This window comes from Excalfactoria chinensis, chromosome 25, assembly GCF_039878825.1.
Source record: "Excalfactoria chinensis isolate bCotChi1 chromosome 25, bCotChi1.hap2, whole genome shotgun sequence".
Taxonomy (NCBI): domain Eukaryota; kingdom Metazoa; phylum Chordata; class Aves; order Galliformes; family Phasianidae; genus Excalfactoria; species Excalfactoria chinensis.
The window spans coordinates 1,144,356-1,164,831 of NC_092849.1; the positions used below are offsets into that span (position 1 = coordinate 1,144,356).

At 41.8% G+C, this 20,476-nt stretch overlaps 1 protein-coding gene across 4 annotated transcripts in view; it reads right to left on the bottom strand.

The window, feature by feature from the left end:
* The window catches only part of UNC5D (unc-5 netrin receptor D), a 92,445-nt gene that overhangs the window by 47,944 nt on the left and 24,025 nt on the right, over positions 1-20,476 (bottom strand). The gene's annotated exons all lie outside the window — the stretch shown is intronic.

Here is a 20,476-nt window from a genome sequence, read left to right on the forward strand (position 1 = left end):
ATCAGGACTGTGCTTTCCAAGGGTCTTGGCACACACCAAAACAAAACGATAATGGAAGAACTTCCAGGAAAATTAGAACATCAGAAAAAGTCATCATCCGTACTGCCAAGTCTTATAGATGGGCTCAGAAAGACTAAATGGGTCACCACAGATCATACAAGGTGTCCATGGAAGAAGGTGAACTAAACTTGATTCCCTTAAGCAGCATTCAGAGCTGTAACCACCAAAGCTCCCTTTCTTTTCAATGCTGACCTTCCTTCAAACAGCTGCTGCACATTTAAAAGGGTTCAGAGCGCTAACCATGGAGAAACATACTGATGTGAGCAGTGTTACTGCAGCACTCCAACAGTGACATAAGCAAACCGTGTTTCCAAGCCCACTCAGAGGAAATGTTCAACATTCTCCTGCACTGATCCCCCCTTCCTGCAGCCCTTGAAAGTGCTGTCGTTGTTGAAAAATGGCATCTGTAGGGCTAGAGCCTGCAGGGGATAAGGCTGCACCATGGGCAGGAGGATCCAAAGGCTTATTGCACGCCCTATTTTCTCTGCTTAGATGCAAACGCAGAAGCACTCAGGAACAATAAGAAGCATATGACATCAATTTGTAATAGGAATAACCCTGCTTAACACTCTGTACCTGTATTTGAAACTATATGCCGTGTACGTGGTGGGAAATGATTTTATTTCTGAGTAAGACCAAGAGACTTCCATTTTTCACAATGTTTTAAACTACATTTTTAGTGTACTTTATAAAATATTATCATAATTCTTAGCGTTTTACTACAGAACAGTTATGCCAATTTTCATCTTGTCAATCTTCAGTAATACGGCGTCCCTGCAGGCCTTATTAAATCCGTGCTTTATAGAATGACACTTTTGCTATTTCCTAAGAATTTGGAGAGGCACAGGAATCCCACGCTGCCATCAATTCTTTGAGTGCTTCACAAGGCAGCAATGACTTTGCGTGGGTTAGGGCTGGGTCAGAAGGGACCTCCAAGCCCACCACTTCCATCCATCCTCCATTGGGCTGCACAGGACCCCATCTGTGGCCTTGGGAGCCGCCAGGGATAGGAGGAATAGTGAAAGACTCTGGGAAGAATAGTGAACAACTTTACAGGGATCCCTTTGGTCAGAGAACTCTGAACAGCACACTGGGAGCCCCTACATTTGCTGTTTGGAGGGAGATACAAAGGATAAAACCTAAACTGTGCTGAAATGAAGGGCATAATTCTGCTCACAGGTGGGGTTGGGACTTAACAGCAACACACAGCCGTGGTATTATTGGGTTACTGACAAACACCTGCAAACAACAGACACCACTCGTTTACTACTTGTGCTTTTTTATTTAACACATCTTTCTTTTCTGTTTTCTTTCAACAGAACCCTCACTTGTTTTAACATTCATCTAAAGCCCATTGGAACTTTATGAGGGTTTTGATTTCAAGTTATTGCAGCTTTTAATTTATAACTGTCAGCCTTCAAGGTTCAGCCATACATACTCAAAGGAAGGCGGCTGTCCCACCACAACAGTGAATGACAGGACACAACTACCAAATGCAATCCCTGTGTGGCACTCATACTAATTAAGTAGTTCTGTATCATTTACCAGCGGTGCTGAATAAGTAATAATTGGATTCACTTTCAATGTATAGAGTTTAAAGAAAAATTATGCAGTGAGACTCATCAGCATGCATTGTTTGACTACTGACCGCTCTCTCTGTTTCCTGCTCTGTCAGTCTTTGCTAAATACCGTGTCCCTATAGACTTGAGTAAATCCATGTGGCAGAGGAAATAACAAAGGCATTAAAGGATTTCACACAGGCAACAAAATCTCATATTTCCATCAATGTCTGCGTGGCTGCCAAAAACCCCCCATTTCAGCGTACATGGCAAGGTCAGATGGTTAAAAGAATGAAGACAAATCACATTGAAGTTGCTTTTCCAACTAATGGCCCCAGTTTAGTTACAAAAACTGCTCCCCACTGAAGGAACGTGTCCAAAAGGGAGTCAGGCATTGCTTACAAACATGCCATGCAGCCACTGTGGGGTTTCCCATCTTAACAGCACACATTGGAAGTCACAAGAGCAAGGCATGTCTCATAGAGCCAACCTCAGGTGGCAGCATGTGAGACACTGAGCCTTCCTATGGATATAAAGTATAAACTTCCAGCAGCTGTACCATAATCCTCCCCCATCAAATATTTGGGCGACAGGTGGAAAATTGTTCTGCCAGCTGAAGGAAGACAAAATTCATCCCTCCTGGCAATTTTCTGCAATGAAAACTCCAAAAAAAAAACCAAAAACGAATGTGCAATAAGTTGTGGAAATAAATCTAAAATATTATCATACAAAAGCAATGTGCTCAAAATCTTTAGCTGCAAACAAACCTCGCTTATCTGAATTGTAAAGAATTCTATTTCTTTAGCATAGGACCGGATGCTAGGTTGGGTGCTTCCACTTGGAGCTTCATTTTACACCTATTTCTGTGTTGGGTTTTTTTCCCCATTTCACTCTGACAGCACTGTGGCTTCTTTGATCACTGCTTTTAAAGCATCACGAAGTCTGACAACAAATCTGGGCACGAAGCATTGGCAGTTTCAGTTTCCAAAAGGGTGAGAGGTCAGTCGACAAATGGATGTTGTGACTACAAGCCAGCAATGCAGCCAGCAGACCAGTGCCACTGACCCAAGTTCCCATTCTGTTAAAGCCATGCTAAGCTGCATGAGATACTTCTTTGTAGTTCAGAAGGTTTGGGATGACATCATGTCCTCGTGAGCAAAAAAGGAGAGTGAAAGTCAGGAACTGCGTTGTCTTCAACAAGATTAAAAACCAAGGCAAACATTTATTCATCTATTTGCTTTAACATTCCCTCCCTCTATGTAACCTACTCTACACCTTGAAAGCTGTTAAGGTTCAATTCTTTTTCCAGCAGTGATAAAACAGACACTAAGAGAAAGTCCTGTTGTACACAGAAGGTTATCTATGGGCTCAGGAATGGTGAGTGGAACTCTCAGGAGAACGACAGAACAACCTGCAGCACTTGGAAGCCAACTTTAATAATTCACTGCTTCGTGGTGAGAAAACCCACAAGAACTGCCTGTGTCTGCTGGAGGACGAGCCAACACCTTGATCTGAACCAGCCAACAAGAAACACGCGGGAACCCTTCCTTACATGATCCTATTTCTTACATTTCTCTGAACAATCCCCTCTTTCCCCCACTTCTCACCAAACAACGGTAACAGCACCGTAATCCAGATGCCTTTTCTCACAGAATCCATTTGAAAGAAACCCTACGATGTCAACAGCATTTTGCTGCAACAATAAAAGCCTCTGAAGTAGAGCTCTGTAAGTGAGCACAATGGCTTTCCCTGAGAAGAGTTTGTGTGCCAACGTGACCGAGGCCATCTCCTCAATCCTCGTTTATTCCATTTCTCTTTCCCTCGATCAGTCTGTTTCAGTAACATCTCTTTTCCCCATGAATTTCGTGTTCAGCTGACATCGTGCTGTCCCTCCATCCCTGCTGTTGCACGCAACTCATAGCAGTAACTTCCTAGAAACATTTTTAATGGGTGACGGGAGGGCAATGCATTTGTTTCCATCAATAACAATTAATACGTTGATGAAACATTAGTGGTCTTTTTAGTGCCAGAGATTAGTGTCACTCAATCACAATCCTTTATGTATTCTAAACCTATCAATGCTATACATATATATATGTATTTAAATGATATATTCCATTTATTAAAAATTAGGTGGATTACAAACTTGAGGAATCTTTCATACATTTAACATCCATATTCTTTTCTTTACGCATTAGCAAGGAATGCCAATCTTTAAAGGAAAAAAGCCACCCTAGCATTCTAAAGAGACAAATCAGTGACACAAATGCAATGTGTGAAGAACAGCAAACAAAAAGAAACAGAAAAAAACACAACTTTGAAAGGAAGTTGGTTAAAAATGTGGTAAAACCTGACTGTATGCATACAGAGAATCAAATGGATGAGGACAACTGCTGTGTATTTAGTTAGCAGTCAGCCTGAAAACACCACGGCCTCACCAGGGTGCTGAATGACCAAAACACACCTAAAACCTTCCTAGGAACAACACAGCTACAGTAACATGCTGACCAGACAGATGTCAGCTTCAGTGGCAATAGCATCAGTTACATAAACATTAAGAACTTCCTGGAAACACATTATACTTGTCAGTGGGTTGGAGGAGGTGGAGGGATACTTCATCTCACATCTCCAGATGGTGCCATAGGACCACCAGATGTGCCACACCTCCGGGCTCAGCAGATTGCACTGAAGGTTCAGGCTCTGCTGTTGCCTGGGATACTTGGCCTGTTTTAAGATAACAAGAAATACACTGTAAATAAATTAAACTGCATCATTTGGTTAGCTGATGTTACACATGCCTCATATCACTGCCAAGTGCAATGGTTGCCATCACAAAGTCAGTATTTATTTACAGCTCCTACACTATGGAACAGGTCTTTAAGGCAGCTGGAAAACTTCAGCACAGAAGCACATGACAAAGCAGAAGAGGGTGAAGGCAGGCTTCTCTGAAGAACCTTGCTTGGATTCTGACATGTGTGGATACCTCACATTTACCTTGAAAGCTACATATATTTCTTAGCAGTCTGGTCTTCTGCTCTAGGAACAGACTTCTCCCAAGTACAATTATTGACTTAACACAGCTGCTTATCAAGCCCTGGGTCAAAACGCAGCACCTGCTGATGTAGGCACTTGCAGCTCAGCGGCAGAGCAATAATAAATATAATAAACTTGTACCCAGTTCATAATCACACCTGTGGTACAACGCTCACTCTTAGCTGCAGCAGTATTTTATTTACTGAATGAGCCACCAGAGTTCCTTCCATGAACTCAGTTCACACATCCATTGTCATTAGTAAGGCTCAAGGTTTTGATGTGCCCAGCGGCCAATGCAGCTGCAGGAGGAGATGCTCACTGCAGAGCCATTGGCATTCTACTTCAAGAAGAACTTTGTTTTGTTTGCAAGTAATAAGCCTGTTGTACATTTGCTGGTAATATATTAAAAAGGGAGCAAATAAAACCCAAACGCACACCAAAACTGTTTTTCAAGCAACATATATTGCCTTTGAGACAGAAACAGAAGTATCAGAGAATCCCTATTTACTCAAGAGATCGAGATCTGAAGCAGGACTCAAAGCAAAAATCAACCTGTAGGCTGTAAACATTCACCATCAAGTCAAAGAGCTTTGAAATTCAAGTAAAAATTTAGTTTGGCCTTTGAACCTCACAAGGTCACGGTCTGATCCCAAGCACCAAACCATCAGTGCCCCGGGGATTCCAGTTTGCATGGGAACTGCAATAACCAGGGATGATAAGGATCCTGAAGGTTGTGCAGAGAGCAATGTAAGCATGCTGACTTGTATTCTGGTCAGAAATAGCTCTTATGCTTATAAGCTCTAATCATAGTATCACCTAAAATATCTTTCCCACTGGAAAAGTTGGCACTTTTCATTTATTTTCTTCTTTTGCCTTATACAGGAACCTTGCTGTGAATCAAACTCAAATATCAGTCACTGTCAGAGGTAAATTACAGTATGGCACATGACATTTAAATCACTCCTATCTGAATAGACATTATCACAATTCCAAATACAAAAGGAACTTCCCCCTCTCACCTATTCCTTTATTTGCCAAAGCTCATTACCAAATGCACAAGCAGAACAAAACATGAATCACTGGGCTTCTTTGGACTTAAAGATTCATTTTATAAATGTATAAACTAAATTAAAACCAGAAGTTTTAATTTAAATTAAAGCCTGAAGTGAAGCACAGTTATACTTCACTTGGGAAGAAAGTCAACGACAAGAGAAATAAGTCACGTTTCTTCCCTTGCCTTTACAAACAGTGCTGCTCTCAAGCTCTTCCCTAGCAAACATGACCTCTTAGAATCTACTTTATCCAAAACTGTACTAATAGTCATATCTACATGCAGTTACTCCATGTTAATTCCCATCCCTGTGGTTCTCACTGCATAAGCCAATGTTACTGCCAGTAATTCATCCCAAGAGAAGGGAAAGTGTATTTCTGCTCACAAATCACAAAGTTCCACAGGCCATGTAAAGGAAATAAGCAGAGAGTCTTCAGTACACAAACTGTTCCCCCTCCCCCTTTTTGGGTTGCGTTCTCCCTAAATATCAACTATGTCTCCTGTACTCTGAAATACTTCTGGAACAAATGGACCAAGACACAAGGAAGGAAGAGAGCTCTCTGAACTGCCCCATCTGCTCCTGAAATGATGTCGGATAAGACTGTTATGCCTATGATGAGACCTGAGTTCAGGTGACCTTAATTACCAAGACAACATGCAAGTATTCATTTGCAAAACCCGTGAACTATGAAAGCAAGAGCTTCTTTTCCTCCTGGCAGGCATTGAGACATTGCTGTCACGCATATCTTGAGGCATCCAATAGCCAAGAGTAGAGAAAACAGTGTAATTCTTAGCAACTGCCTTCTAAATCCCTAATGATCTAATTAAAAACTGGACTGAAGAACACTGTAGTTATTTTTGCTTCTTCGGATATCTCAAACCTAAGAAAATACCTAACATTAGGCATTGATAGACATCATTCTATCCGTAACATAGAGCACGCACTTCAGAACAGTGAGTTCAGATGAGAGCACTGCATTTCCTAATTCACATAAAGCACAATTAATATCACACATTAATTTTTCTTCGCAAGTGTTTTCATTCCTTGTCACACTTCACAACAAATTAAACGGAGCTCAATAGAGACACATTAAATTTAATTTGACTTTAAGGGTCCTGCCCATCCTAAACCATTCTGTGACTCTACTGTGCATTGGGCATTTCCAATATAACTGAGCTTATGAAGTATGCATTATCCCACGGCAGAGGAAAGATCCAATTAGTAGGTAGGTTCTGTGTAATTACAGAGACTCGAGTCTCAGGTGTTGTTTTTTTTTTTAATCTTTCTGTAAATACCAATCAAAGCAATGTGACATTTATATTAACAAATATTTTTATGACATATATGCAGTAACCGTATTTAAAATAATAAAGGAAAAAAACAGAAAGCCAGAGTGATGGGCACTTGTGCTCCTACAGAAAGGATATGCGTGAGTTGGCCATTAACCTTCTATCTGCTTTTTCAAGGTAAACCTCTGCTTCAAACACTTTATGAAACAGACATAAAACCAATTGCAACAGCTAAACGAAATAACCACAGAGGGAGAAGCAGGACAGGGAGATGGTAAAGTTAACGTGTTTTACAGCCTCTTGGTGTAATGGCACTGCAGAATGGGCAGTTTATTAACCCACCTGTCACATACTGGTCATTATTCATCTGCAGCAGCATCACCCCCGATGCTCTGCATGCAACCCTATCCACCCATGGAAGTACTGCTGCTTCAGAATTTGCATTACAGTTGAGATGAGAACCCCAAAGGACAACCTAGACACAAAAACACACTCATGTACTCCTGTGATCCCTCTTCAATTAAAGAAATGAATTCACCGAGTTGGGCATAAGAGGAAAGAAAAGATCAGAGAACACAAAGAGAAAGAAGAGACAAATTGCTGGAGGAGGAACACAGCACACAGTTATCGTTCAGATTTCAAAGTAGCGCATCAAGTTATCTGCACCCAATTGTGAAGTGAAAAAATACACAATATAATCTCAAAACCAGACTTGTTTTCCAAAGCCACATCTGCTGTAAGTGATAGATTCAGCAACATCTGGCAGTTTCTTAATGTCCCAAAGCAAATGGAACCCAATTAACCTGAAGCCTTCGCTCTTATTTGATGCTATATCAGCTTCACCTGGAGCTGAAAGCTTGGATCCCTGCACACCTCCTTCTGACTCCTAAGTATTATAGAACCTCATCTCTTGAGAAAGACAGCTTTAATATCCACGTGCTTCCTAAAAAAATGCAACCATGTAACAGATTGAAAACTGGTGAGGTTAAATGCCAAAGGAATAGCTTTCTTGACTCACCTTAACATCACTGTTTTCAAAGGATAATCCTACACTGCTCTGTTTTTTACTATTCTGCTGAAGATATCATGTGGTTTTTTTATTGGTTGATTTGAGTAAGCCTATAGTAAGGACACATTCTGCACATTTATGATTTCCTGCAAAGGAATATTTTCTACTTTAATACCTGAGTGAAATTCAAGGTATGATGGGGGCTATTTTCCTAACCTATAAAGCTTAAAGCTTGCAAAAGATCCTAATAAAAGAACCAACCTCCATAGGGTGTGTGTATGTGATTTAATAAGAAACAAACTTACGAAACATCATTCATACAGGATTGCAGAACACTGAGTCATACATAGAGGGGAAATGAAACAAGTGCAGAGGAAAACTTTATAGGTTGCAAAGGAAAAAGAAATATGCACTTATGATTATATAATGTGTTACTGTCGCTCCCTTTTAGAATTGCCATCCTAACATCCGTGTAACTAAAACTGAAATGGTAAGATATCTCAGCACCCTGTAATGTTGTACAGTGACAGACCTGTGAGGTATTTCAATTCATTTGTGTTACTGCAGCTCTTGTAAGACATTCTCTGTGCTAGAACGTGATAAGCTCCCTGCAGAGCCCTCTGCTTAATACAGCTGCAATTCTTCATTCTTTCTTTTCCTTCCAATCAAACACCTTTTCTTAAACCAGGGCAGAATCTAAGTCATCTGACATCTTACCTATACTGAGAACGTTCTTCACAGTGCCGATCTTAAAAGGTCCTTCAAAGGGAAGAACTGAAATACCATTCACCAACAGCCACTGTGCTGTGCAACACAAGCAAAACTGTTCCTGTAATAAGGAACAACCTGAGAGATGCCGAATCACAGAAATTCTAGGCAGCTCTGGAAAGGTGTCATCTCATGCCATGGGAGGATTCCTCATGCAGCTGCTTACCAATTGCTTAAATAGCTTTTTCCTAGCATTTTCCTTTACAGCAAATCAGTTCTCCCAACACTTTTGCTACCTGGCAGCTGCTGTCCTTCTGATCACCTGCCCGTTTGTGCAGCTGCTGCTGGGGGGAGAAACAAAGAACTCCAAACCAAAGCAAAAGAGGAATAAAAAACACACAAAAAAAAAGATCAATTTGGAAATACTGTCTCTCAAGAACCTCCTACACCAAACGCCCCTTCAGCTGACAAATTTGTGTAGCACAAAGATTTAATAATGTTCAAAACCTGACATTTTTCCATCTGAATCACATGCTACCTCATGAAAAATCTTTTCTACGCTCTCCTGCATGCTGCGTTTCAAGGAGAAAGGGCATTTTAAGCTTTTGTCATATTAAAGACCTGGAAAGACGTACAGCTGTTGGCTCTGCAGCAGTTGCTCATGCGAGAAATGCACACGTTGGGTGAGAATGGCAATCTCACTGTATTTGAATAGCTTATCCCATTACGTGCATCAGCTAAACCCTCTTGTCCTGAAATCTTTCTGCAAAGCACACCTTGAAGTAATAAACGCTCATCCCACTCTTCTCCTCTTCCACCCTTCAGACTAGTTAAGGTATTCACCAGTGTTAGGGTTTACCCTTGCGTGAATTCCATTGATTTTAACCTTGTCTGCCTAGGGGGTTTCCAAGCAATTTTACTAAATACTGCATTTTCTGATCTTCTGTTATACAGAATGCTTTACAAAGGAGCCTCAAGCAGACTGCACTTGAATGCAGGCTCTGGAACATAGACTGATGTTAAACCTTCCTGTGTTTGGGTAAGGAAGTGTAAAGCCCTGAGTGCTCCAGTATTCCTGAGAGCACCCCTCACTTAACCTCCACACAACAAGCTTCAGAATGGGACTTTTCATTTTTTTTAGAGGGATTTATTTGCTTTTTATTTTTCAGATTCCACAAGATTAGAACGTTATATGTTATTATTTAATTAACAACCAGTATCTCTTTTCTGCATTGACAAAAGAATCTTGATTTTTCAAGAGCCCAGGTGGAATAAATGATTCACAAAGATGTGAGTTTCTATAACGGCATCATCTCATACCACACATCCCATCTCCAAGGAGGGAGGAGGACAATCAGACCAAGAGCCCGCTCACATCAATACTGATGATGACAAAAGCTCACAGCATCAAATACCAAAATAAGTGCCCTCCAAACCAATAGGAATGTTCCTATTTGTAACAGGATATTCCCACACTGAGATAATAAAGCATTAAGAATGCCTGGCACACTAAATTAAACAACATCTTCTGCAATCTGATGAATAACAATAACACAAAGGTGACTGTGAGAGGTTCAGTTGGGTTTGGCTTTCAGCACAGACAGACTTCACCTTCACAGCTTTCTTCTTCAATGCATCATTTGACCTTCAAGATCTGACCCCAAACACCAGATGTCCCACACACAAAGGCCAACCACTATGGCAGCAGCAGGACTGGACCTGCTGCACATCTCAGAGTTAGCACAAGGTCAGTACGAAGGCTGTAGTGCAATTAACGCTATTGAAATAACAGCATGACTACTTTAAAAAGCAGAAATACGTTCCTACATTTCAAACTGCAGCCACATCCCTGAAGGGAAGTAAACTAAAGAGCTCGGAAACAACTCAATAGATCTTCTCTGTGGATTTTGGCTTCAAGTTATTCACAGATTACAGAAGCCACCATATTTTTCCCCTCCTGAGGTTACTGTATATATACCACCAGATAAATGCCAGAGAACAGCATTAAATACCCAGACATATGCGGTTTTCAGTTACAGCCAAAGAACTTGATCTGCTGCTTTACTGAGAAGTGAATGTCATCTCTTCATAGATGCTCAAGGAGCCAACAGAGCCTTGAGCTGCAGCCACTGATCCATTCCCCACCTGATCTCTATTTCTGGTCCAATAATACATGACACTCTTTAACTTACCCTCAAGTGGCTGCTAGGTATTAGGTCAAACAAGTCAAGTCACTCAGTAAAGCTCTGCAGTTTTTCATGCCAATGGGAGCTGGACCATTTCAAGTCTGCAATGGCAGCTGCTTAGTGGTGTGAGAAGCACCGCTGTTGTGTGTCATACAGTCTGCAAACAGAAGTACTGGACTCAATCAACAAGTCTGCAATGCAATGCAATCAACAAGTCTGCAATGCAATGCAATCAACAAGTCTGCAATGCAGACTTGTGCTGAATGCAGACTTGTGCTGAATGCAGTGTATTTTCACAATAGGCACATGTAATCCATAAAGAGAAACTTTACATGACAACAAACTGCAAGGAATTTTCTGCCTGGTGAGGGGAAGAGGGGTAAATGGCCGCACTGACACACTCACAACTCAGCAGCCTCTCTTAGAGCAAAAAGCTGCAATAACATCCCAGCAGGCTCCCATTTTTTTCCAGCGTGTCAAAAGCTATGGAGTATGATATTAAAATCCATCTCCTTTAAACTCCACAAACATGATATGTTAGCTGGATTTCTCTCTGTGAGGAGACGTGGTGCTTTAGCAGCTGTGATAAATGCTCACATTTGCTTAGCACTGTGATGGATAAGATACAGCTGACAGCTGCTCCCACTGAAGCCCTGTGCAGCTGTGGCTGCCATCTCTCACCTGCTGAGCCCTCCATGGGCAGGTAAAGCAACAACCTGGGGGTGACACAACACAAAGCAGAAAGCTGATCCAACAATATGCCCTTGATACATTCCTTTACCATTTAAAGCCATAACACATCATTTATTCCCTACAAAGATGATGTCTGTGCTCCTATTCGAGCCCTATCTAACCACAATCTGTCTAGAACCTTCTTTTCCTGACCCTGTGTGAACATCTAAAATAAATTTAACTGTTGACAGTGAAGTTGCATTTCCAATACTGCACTTGTATTGCTTTTAAGAAGCTGATCACATACAAGCATGTGCTAAGCCTTACAGCTTATGCTTAACTCATTGCCTTAGCATGGACAGTATGGACAACTGCACTGATGAAACAGACTCCCTGCAACCTGTCCATGCTGTGGCACCTCTTATAGATTGTTCTCTACCTTCTAAGTGCCAGCTGATCCCCTAAAGTCTCACATTGGTTGCTATTGCTGTAATGAGTAAAGGCTGTTAAGAAAAACACAGCACAGGTACATGAGCTAAGTCCAAAGGGATGACACAACAGCTGACCTCCAACAGATGTTTGTCCATCTGTCTCCTGATTCTCCCCCCATATCCCATCAGGGAGTGTGAGGCCATGTGGGGTTCAGCAGTTAGTTAAGAGCTCCCAGGCAGGAGCTGAGTGTGGTTCGTTCTGCACAACATGGGTAGCATAAGCAGGAAGGGGAACTGAAGGGAAGGGAGTGTTACACGAGCCTGATTGCAGCACTGCAGCCTTTTGGAGAAGTCATGACATTAAGGATTTTGTAATAGGAAGAACAAAACAAAACAGAGTACTGCTGAACGTGCTTGGCCAACTAGATAAAAACATGTAGCACCCAGAACTGAGCTATTGCTTGCAGTCAAATTCAACATCAGGAAGGAAGAAATAGCATCTCCTGGAAGCTGACAGCCTATAATTACCTTCATATAGTTAAGGATATATATCCACACACTGAACCTGGCATCTTGTGTTTAGGAGATGCTCACAAGGTGGTTTGGGGCTGCCCAGAGCCCTGTCAGTCACATTCACTAAGTCTTCCCCCTGCTTTGTATGAAAAGCAATAAGATGAGGAGAGTATTCAGGAACTGTGTTCAAATGTCTATGAACAATATTCTTTTCATATCTGCAAGATGATAAAAACCACTTGTTACTTCAGCGCTGTTTGAATCATCTTCTCCCCAAGAAAAGCAGCATTATTAATCTAGTATGTTTATCACAGCTCTGTGATTGAAAGGCTTTTTGTTCCAGGACTTGGAAGATGTATTTGTCAAGTCTGACAGCTCTGATGCAGCCTTGGAGTGAACATCAGCGTGTGAGGAGGAATTTATGAAGCCCTGAGCCCTAACAAGCAACTAGAAGCTTGGTGAGGTCTGATACTTGAACTGAGGAGGAGACAAACCAGGTATCTGGATAGAAACCCTTATTTCCATGTAGGAAAAAGACTTACTAGAAAGATGAAGTGCTGTGAAACAATGAAATGCCATGTTTAACATGGGCTTTACATACTTCATGCAGAAACTCACGTCTAAAATCCATCTATATATCTTTCACTTTAGAGCTTGAAAACTCAACAAGTAGAAATCTAATGTAAGAGATGAGGCGCAGTCTTTGCTCTTGCAGCGCAGTAAACTCAGTGGTGCTCCCTAAGGCTGAACTTAAACACGTGAGTTCAAACAAGCCCTCTATCTGACAAACCTGAGCACACGGCCGCAGTGCTGTAGTTTAAGGATCTTCTTCATCAAGAACTGTAAAACATGCTGAAAAATCAAACCAATGGGCCACTCCACGTCCAGAACAGTTCAATTAAATCAGCATCTGATCAAAAGCAAATGCAACCACTGAAGAAAAATGACTACGGATTCACAACATACAAAATGCAGCGCATGCATCCAAAGAAATGTTACACACTGAGTACTTTTAATAGATCAGATTCAAGTGATATCTGCTCTTTGGGTACATAACTATACATCACGTGCACAGAAATTATGCATCAGATCTCTTTGGTGTAAATTTGCACTGTTTCATTTTAGCGAAGAACTGAATACCCGAATCTTCTTACTGTCCACAAACACACTTGGAGATTTAAATATAATTGCCTTTAATACCAGACTTGACATTAAACCCAAAAGCTGACAGGACTCCATTATGTGACATCCACAAAGGTGAGAGCACAGCAGCAGAGATAGGAGCCACCCATGCTGTGCATCCAGCCAGACCTGGCCAACCTCCAGTTACACCACAGCTGTTCTGTCAATGTAAGAGGAATACATCAGAGAAGACTTATTTCTTTTGGAAAGCCGAGCAATCAGCTCATCCATCATCTTCCATCAGCAAGAACTTTTCTAAACAGAAGCAGAATAGGAGTCGATAAAATATGCTTAAATACCGCCCAGGCCTTTCCTTGCTGTGCTTTTAATTTGGTAAATAGATGCCTTCCATTGGGCAGCACCCTGGAGCCTTCGCTGTGACGTAGATTAAGTGCTCTGTGAGCATTGCGTTGCTGAATTGATCTCAAAGGTATAGCTAACTCTAACGGCCTTGAAATGCTGCCTTAAATCTCCCCGCTGCTTAATTCCAAACATTAAGAGAGGCACGTGGGGGTAAGGAAACTCTGGAGTTTCTTTTTATGGTTTTATTTAATCTCCTTGCTATACAAACAAGGGATGTGTGTTTTACAGGCAAGAAGCCAAAGTGTAATAATATATTTTAAAAAACCTGATAGAATATATTGTTAATTAAATTAAGTTTAGCCCCCAAAGACGTGTTTTGTCTCTTCTTCTGAGGCTTAATTAAGAATAATATTAAAAAACACCACCGTGAAATCAGCACGTATGAAAATAAGCAGCATGGGAAAGAAAAGCGGCTCTGGTAAAAGAGTTCTTACATCATTGTGAGGATGTGCCATTCTGGTCACCTTTTATTGCTTTTGTAAGTAACACATTCTACGTGGCAAATGCTTCTGTTTTTGTTATGTTGAAACTGTTTGCCCGCAAAACAAAAGAAAGCAGCACAAAGGGATGCACAAAGATCCCATTTGGTGCTGCCTTTGGTGTAGAAGAGCTCAGCATCACCTTCAAACCAATCAACCAACCCTAGAAACAATGAATTGCCATTGGGTAGCATCAGGTATAGGCACTGCTTGGAGCAAACCAGCAGTGAGTGTGGGCACAACCAACCTAAACTGGAGATATTCAGCCTAGCAAGTCATGGTTGCTGTGATGATAAAAGCTATGAAGATTTTGGTCCACTTGCTGCAGTCACAGTGGGGAAACATCAGAACTGAGCAGGAAAACACAGAGAGGCCCAGAAATTAACATGCAAAGTATTACAGAAGAAGTTGACTTTAACCTCCATCAGCCAAAACATGACAGCAGCCAGAGCCTCTCAAATAAAATGATTTCTTCGAATAAAGAAATGATGGAGGAGAAAGAAAGCTAAAAGAAAACGATTGCATTTCTCTTCCAATGTGAATTCAGCAAGCACGAATAAAAGGAAGATGCTGACAGCTGAGAGCTTATCTTCCAATAGATGCATGTGATTGTTTCAAATGCGATTTTGCACTTCAGGAGAAACAGAGGACATCATGCAAAGAAGTCAGCAACGGTGAATGCACATAACGAGTCAGTGAGGGATTTCTGTACTGAATTCATAGATTTAGATGGACGCCCTGCCAGCTTTTAGCACCAACTCATTCAGAGGCAGGCACAACAAAGCTGACAGCCACGAACTATTTGTGGAATCTTTTTCCCTGCCATTTAAATGACCTTTACCATTTTTACTAAGTCTTGCCTCCAATTCATGTCTGGTGTAATATTGAATAATTAACCACAGCACATGGACGCTTCACAAAAGCTCTTCGGGTGCCAGAATACCTCAGTGCATCTCAGGAGGGTGCATAAGACAAGTGCAGGTTTCCCTGTAGACCACAAGGGCTCACCCTAATACAAGGAGACCAGTGAGCAATTTGTACAGAGGACAGAGTGCACAGACGTGATGGAAGCCCCCTTATCTCCGCCACTTATTAAACAGCGATCACTGCACAAGCAAGAAGTAAATTTTGGATTTGGTTGCAAAGCTGGGTACAAAAGCAGATCTCTCCTGGTATTAACAGCATAACTCTAATCTATTCCTAGGGTAGAGATGGTTTATTTGCAAAGTTATAGCCCCGTTGTCACAGAAGGGGGTTTGCTATCAGCCACCAGGACTATACCCCCCAACAGAGCTCATACACTCCTGTAATAGAGCAAAGGGCACCAGACAGAATACCAAAGAGACCACATGGGGAAACAGCAGCGCTATCAAGGCACGGATTTATCTGAGACATTGCTACAGCTGAGTAGCATAACCCACCACAGTGTAAGCATTCTTACTATCACACTGCAGCTGCTTCTGGCCCTGTCAAGCAACGAGATAAGGATATCTTTCTAGAATTGAAGACCCAAAATGCAGAAGCGTCTTTGAAAACACACAACTGCTTCAGTTCTTTATACTGCTGGCAGATTTCATACATAAATTAGCTGATGTTATGGATGCTTCAAGAAAAACTTCTTTTTATTCCCCACATGCTTTGCTATTATGCTTAGTAATGCACTACACAAAGCATATGCATTGTCAAGCACCATAGGGAAAAGTAATAAAAGTATCAGTAGGGAAGTAGCAAAATGAGGGAAAAAAACTGTTCAGCAGTCTTTAATGAGGTCCTTCTGGTCTCCAGCCAAAGCCTTCAAGAGTAAGGCAGCGAGATTCCAATTAATCATAAATGAATAAATAAATCTGCAAATACAAAACTTGATCAAAACTCAGTTTCTCAAGGCAACAACACGCTGTTCCTGATACGAAAGCAGAACCTTGTTAACAAATCCTGTGCTCATTTTTGTTACTTTTCAGTTTGAACTCCAGATTTTTAATCAATCTTGTAGCACTTTGTTTGGAAGGGAGGCAGTCGCACTCACATCCACCCTTACGCCTGACTCAATGAGCATTGAACCATCACACCTCTGCTCCAAGGACAGCATTTTCACCCAAGCACAACTTCCTTCCATCTGGCAGTGGCATCTTCTATAGAGTGAGAGGTGTATATTTTGAAGACACGAAGAATAAAAAAAGGAATAATCCCATCTCCTGCCTGAGTGAGCTGCTGTGTCTTTATAACCTCGCTCACAAAACCTACTGAGCAGGCACTGACTGCTTTATAAAGGTCTTCAATATTGAAGTCAGGAGAACAGCTGAGGCTATAAAACCTGATCTGAAAGATCAGGTCAAAAAATGTAAGATGCACCTCTGCCCCTTCAGACACTGAGCACAGTGACTGTGAAATACACGTGTGCTTGTGGGGGAGCTGCTGAAAACACTGATCTGTTGAGGCTGCAATAGCTGGGACAGGAATGGGCTTTGCATCCCTCTCTGTTGGACTATTCCAGTCGAACCTATTCGATGTTATACAACCAATGAAATAGGAATTGAATGAGAGGGGGGAAAAAAGTATTCCAGGTGAGGAGAAGAGGAAATAAATTTGACTTCTAAACACTGCGGGTCAGTGTCCCAAGGCCTGACCTCACCTTGCATTGACATCATGGGGCTCTCTTTGCCATTCGTTTGTAATGTCATCTCAGAACCCTCCAATACACTGCCGTCTATCAGTGCTGGGCAGCTCAGCCCAAGCACCAGGGGTCAGATACAGCCACCAAATAGTTCTTGTCCTTAAAATAGGATTCACTGTTTTGTAGACAACACAAACAGCCCTGAGAAAACGCATAGCCTTGATTGGCAACTCAGGGTTGGGATGACAGATTTCCTCCCCACATGCACTCAAAGTTCTTTCCCTCCCACCACACCTCCACTCCTGCTGCTCCACAGAGCCTTCCTCTGCCTTGTTTGTCCTTCCACCCCATACAACTGTGCTATTCCCCCTCCTTGCTGTCCCCTGGAAAGCAATCACAGTACTTTTATCTCTTTCAAAAAGCAATATAATTCTTTTATTATCTCTTCCTTCTATAGTGATTTAAGGTGGAAAAACTAACCACGTTTGCTTTTAGAAGTTAGAAGGCTTGGCCTGATTTGTTTTTTAAAAGTCATATTTTATGGCAACTGTATTATCACTGTGAAACATCACCTCCTGCTGAGGACACACAGGTCATAAAGCCCTCCCAGCACCAGGATAAGAGCTGAGAGCTATTGAGTGGGGATGAGAGAAAGAATGGGAGCACAAGAGCGAAAAGCATGTAAGAGCTGCTGCTTCTGATATTCATTAGTCCAAAATGGAGACAAGCAAAGGTATTTTTCAAACTTCAGAAATATTTCCATCAGGAATGAAATAAACCACTCACTTGTGACATTGCACCCTGGGGCAGGTACAGGCTGTGATAGCAACTGTTCCCTTTAGGACAGTGCAGTCAGGGAGCAAACTGCACATAGCCAAATCCTACAGAGCTGCCTTCAAGTGCACTGACAGAGACCCTGAAAAGCAATGTGATAAATGGGGGAGCTGACAGCAGGACAGTTTGCTAGTTCCGTCCTCACATGCTCCTCCTTGGGGTTACCTATCAGTATCATCCTCCCATCAAAGCACAGAGACCTTCTGCAGCAGTACGGTGCAACCCAGTGGCTGCAGCCCTCCCATTCCATTAAGTACTGAATGTGCCCCCAAATGAGATGTGCTGCAGCCATCTGACTGCCAGCTCCGAGCCCGAGGCCTCCATCAGCTTCAGAACAGCCTTTGGACAGGGGCAAGGGCTGTCAGGTACCACTGAGCATCAAAGAAAGTAACTGTCATTTGGGAAAGCCAAATGCTTCCCAAAGCTGTTCCGACTGACGGCCCTGTAATTCACCATCACCTCCAAGTTGATCATTTCATTCCGTTTGCATGTTTCCAAATTACACAAGAATTGTGTTGTTTGCACTTTTAATCTGGTAACAGCTCTCTGGCAGCCCTGTGCATGCCATGGGGGAGGTCTCCTAATTTATGTAAAGTATTACAGAAAAATGATCTATATGACAGTTAGGAATAAAATACTAAATGCAAGTCATTACTCACTGAAGATAATTTGAGAGCATTTTGTCAGGGGACACATTAGATTACAGAGGATAAAAAGTAGGAATAGGTATTCACATATTTATTCATATTTGCATAATCAACTGAAGGAGGCAGTGGATGTTCTCTTGGGCCCAACTAGCACAGAATGAATTGAACAACAGTTTGGAAACTTTCTATTATTTTGCATGCTATCAACACGGTATCTTTTTCCTTCCAGGTCTTGCAAAGAGATGCAGCTCTTAGCCCAGAAATAAGTATGGCCCCTTGATTCAAGTGTTGCTTCCAACTAACAAATGATATGATGTAAGCTGGCTTACATAAAAGGAAAAAAGAAGTGCAACTTGGAATATCATAGGTGTTCCTACATGAGCATTCCTGCCACATCTCAGAGCAGTAGATGCAATTTAAGTAGGTCTGACACTTTGCTTTATCCAGAATAGCCACCATCCACCTCCCGGAAGGAGCACAGACAGCCTCAGCTGGGATGACATTCCCAGAGCTAATAAGAAGCCCAGCCAACAGATGGGAGATTAAAACAATTGTTCAAATCCAGCTTTGAGCGACTGGCTTTTGTGCATCACTTAAGATTTTAAGCGATAATTTTATTGTGATCAATCTGCACAGCAATCAGTTCAAGAGAAAGCAATAGCTGCATTATTTTGTGCATTAAAATTCCAGACAAATCTGAACTAAATTCCTCAGGATGGGCATTAGGAGAACGTTGTTGGATTCCACAGCCACAACCAACAGAGGGCAACAGGGCTGAGCATCAGGGATGCACAACGCCATGAGCTGGGGAGCACCAACCACTGTGCCAAACACTGCAGGTTGGAACTGGAGGTAAAGGACCATAATTCACGGAACACCTGATGGAATCACAAATGCAATTCAGAGCAAAGAAGCAGAAGTACCTCAGAAGCTGCTTCTTGCGCTGTCGTTTGAGCTTGGGGGTTTGTTTTGTTAACATGGATTATGTTAACAACATGCTGTAATTTTTTGTTCTTAAATGCAACATCCTGAACAGCAAGAAACGAGCGTCAAGATGTCAGTGAAATTACTTTGCTTCGTATTCTAACAACTGTTTAATTTTAAGCACACAGCATCCACATGAAATTTCCCCAACAATTGCATCAAAAAGGCTTCATATTCTTTAAAAGGCGACGGCAGAAGCGTTGGTTAAATGTTGTATGAAAGATTCATTGTAAATTAAAAATTCAAAAGTACTCAACAGATCCAAGAAGAGTTCAAAACCATCTGTTACCATAAATTACCTTTATTTCTTTATCTCAGCGTCGCCATATGCCATGGGACAGGAGCCCCTCAAAGCTGTGTTTAGGATCGGACAGCAATACTGAGCTCTCAGTGCAGCACAACACACATCTTGGCTTTGTGAAGAGGCCCAGGCCATGTTAGGGTTCTAACATGAGTTTGTATAATACACCATGTCTGTTCTACCACCACACGGCTATTTGTGCTTACTGCCATTTCAAAAACCTGAGGAAAGAAAGAATTGTCTCCCTTTAAAAGTCTCCATTTCATCACAGTATAAGTAAAGGCACTGCAGACAATCTAAACATCTTACCGTTACTTTCCTACAGCTCTCCTCCTTGCAACGTGATGAAGTAGGCATGATTGCTAATGTGCTCTGTTATGACACGAGCTGAGAAAATCATTTCCATTAATCTGAAGTGATTAAAGTTCATTTGCTCCTGTCTGCCACACACCAGAGAAGAATGTATAATACACCCAAAGTTGCTGTAACATCCTTTAACACACCTGTGCTCTGTTTGCTTTGTTTTAATGGTGCTATCAAGTTCATATATACTCACACGCTGA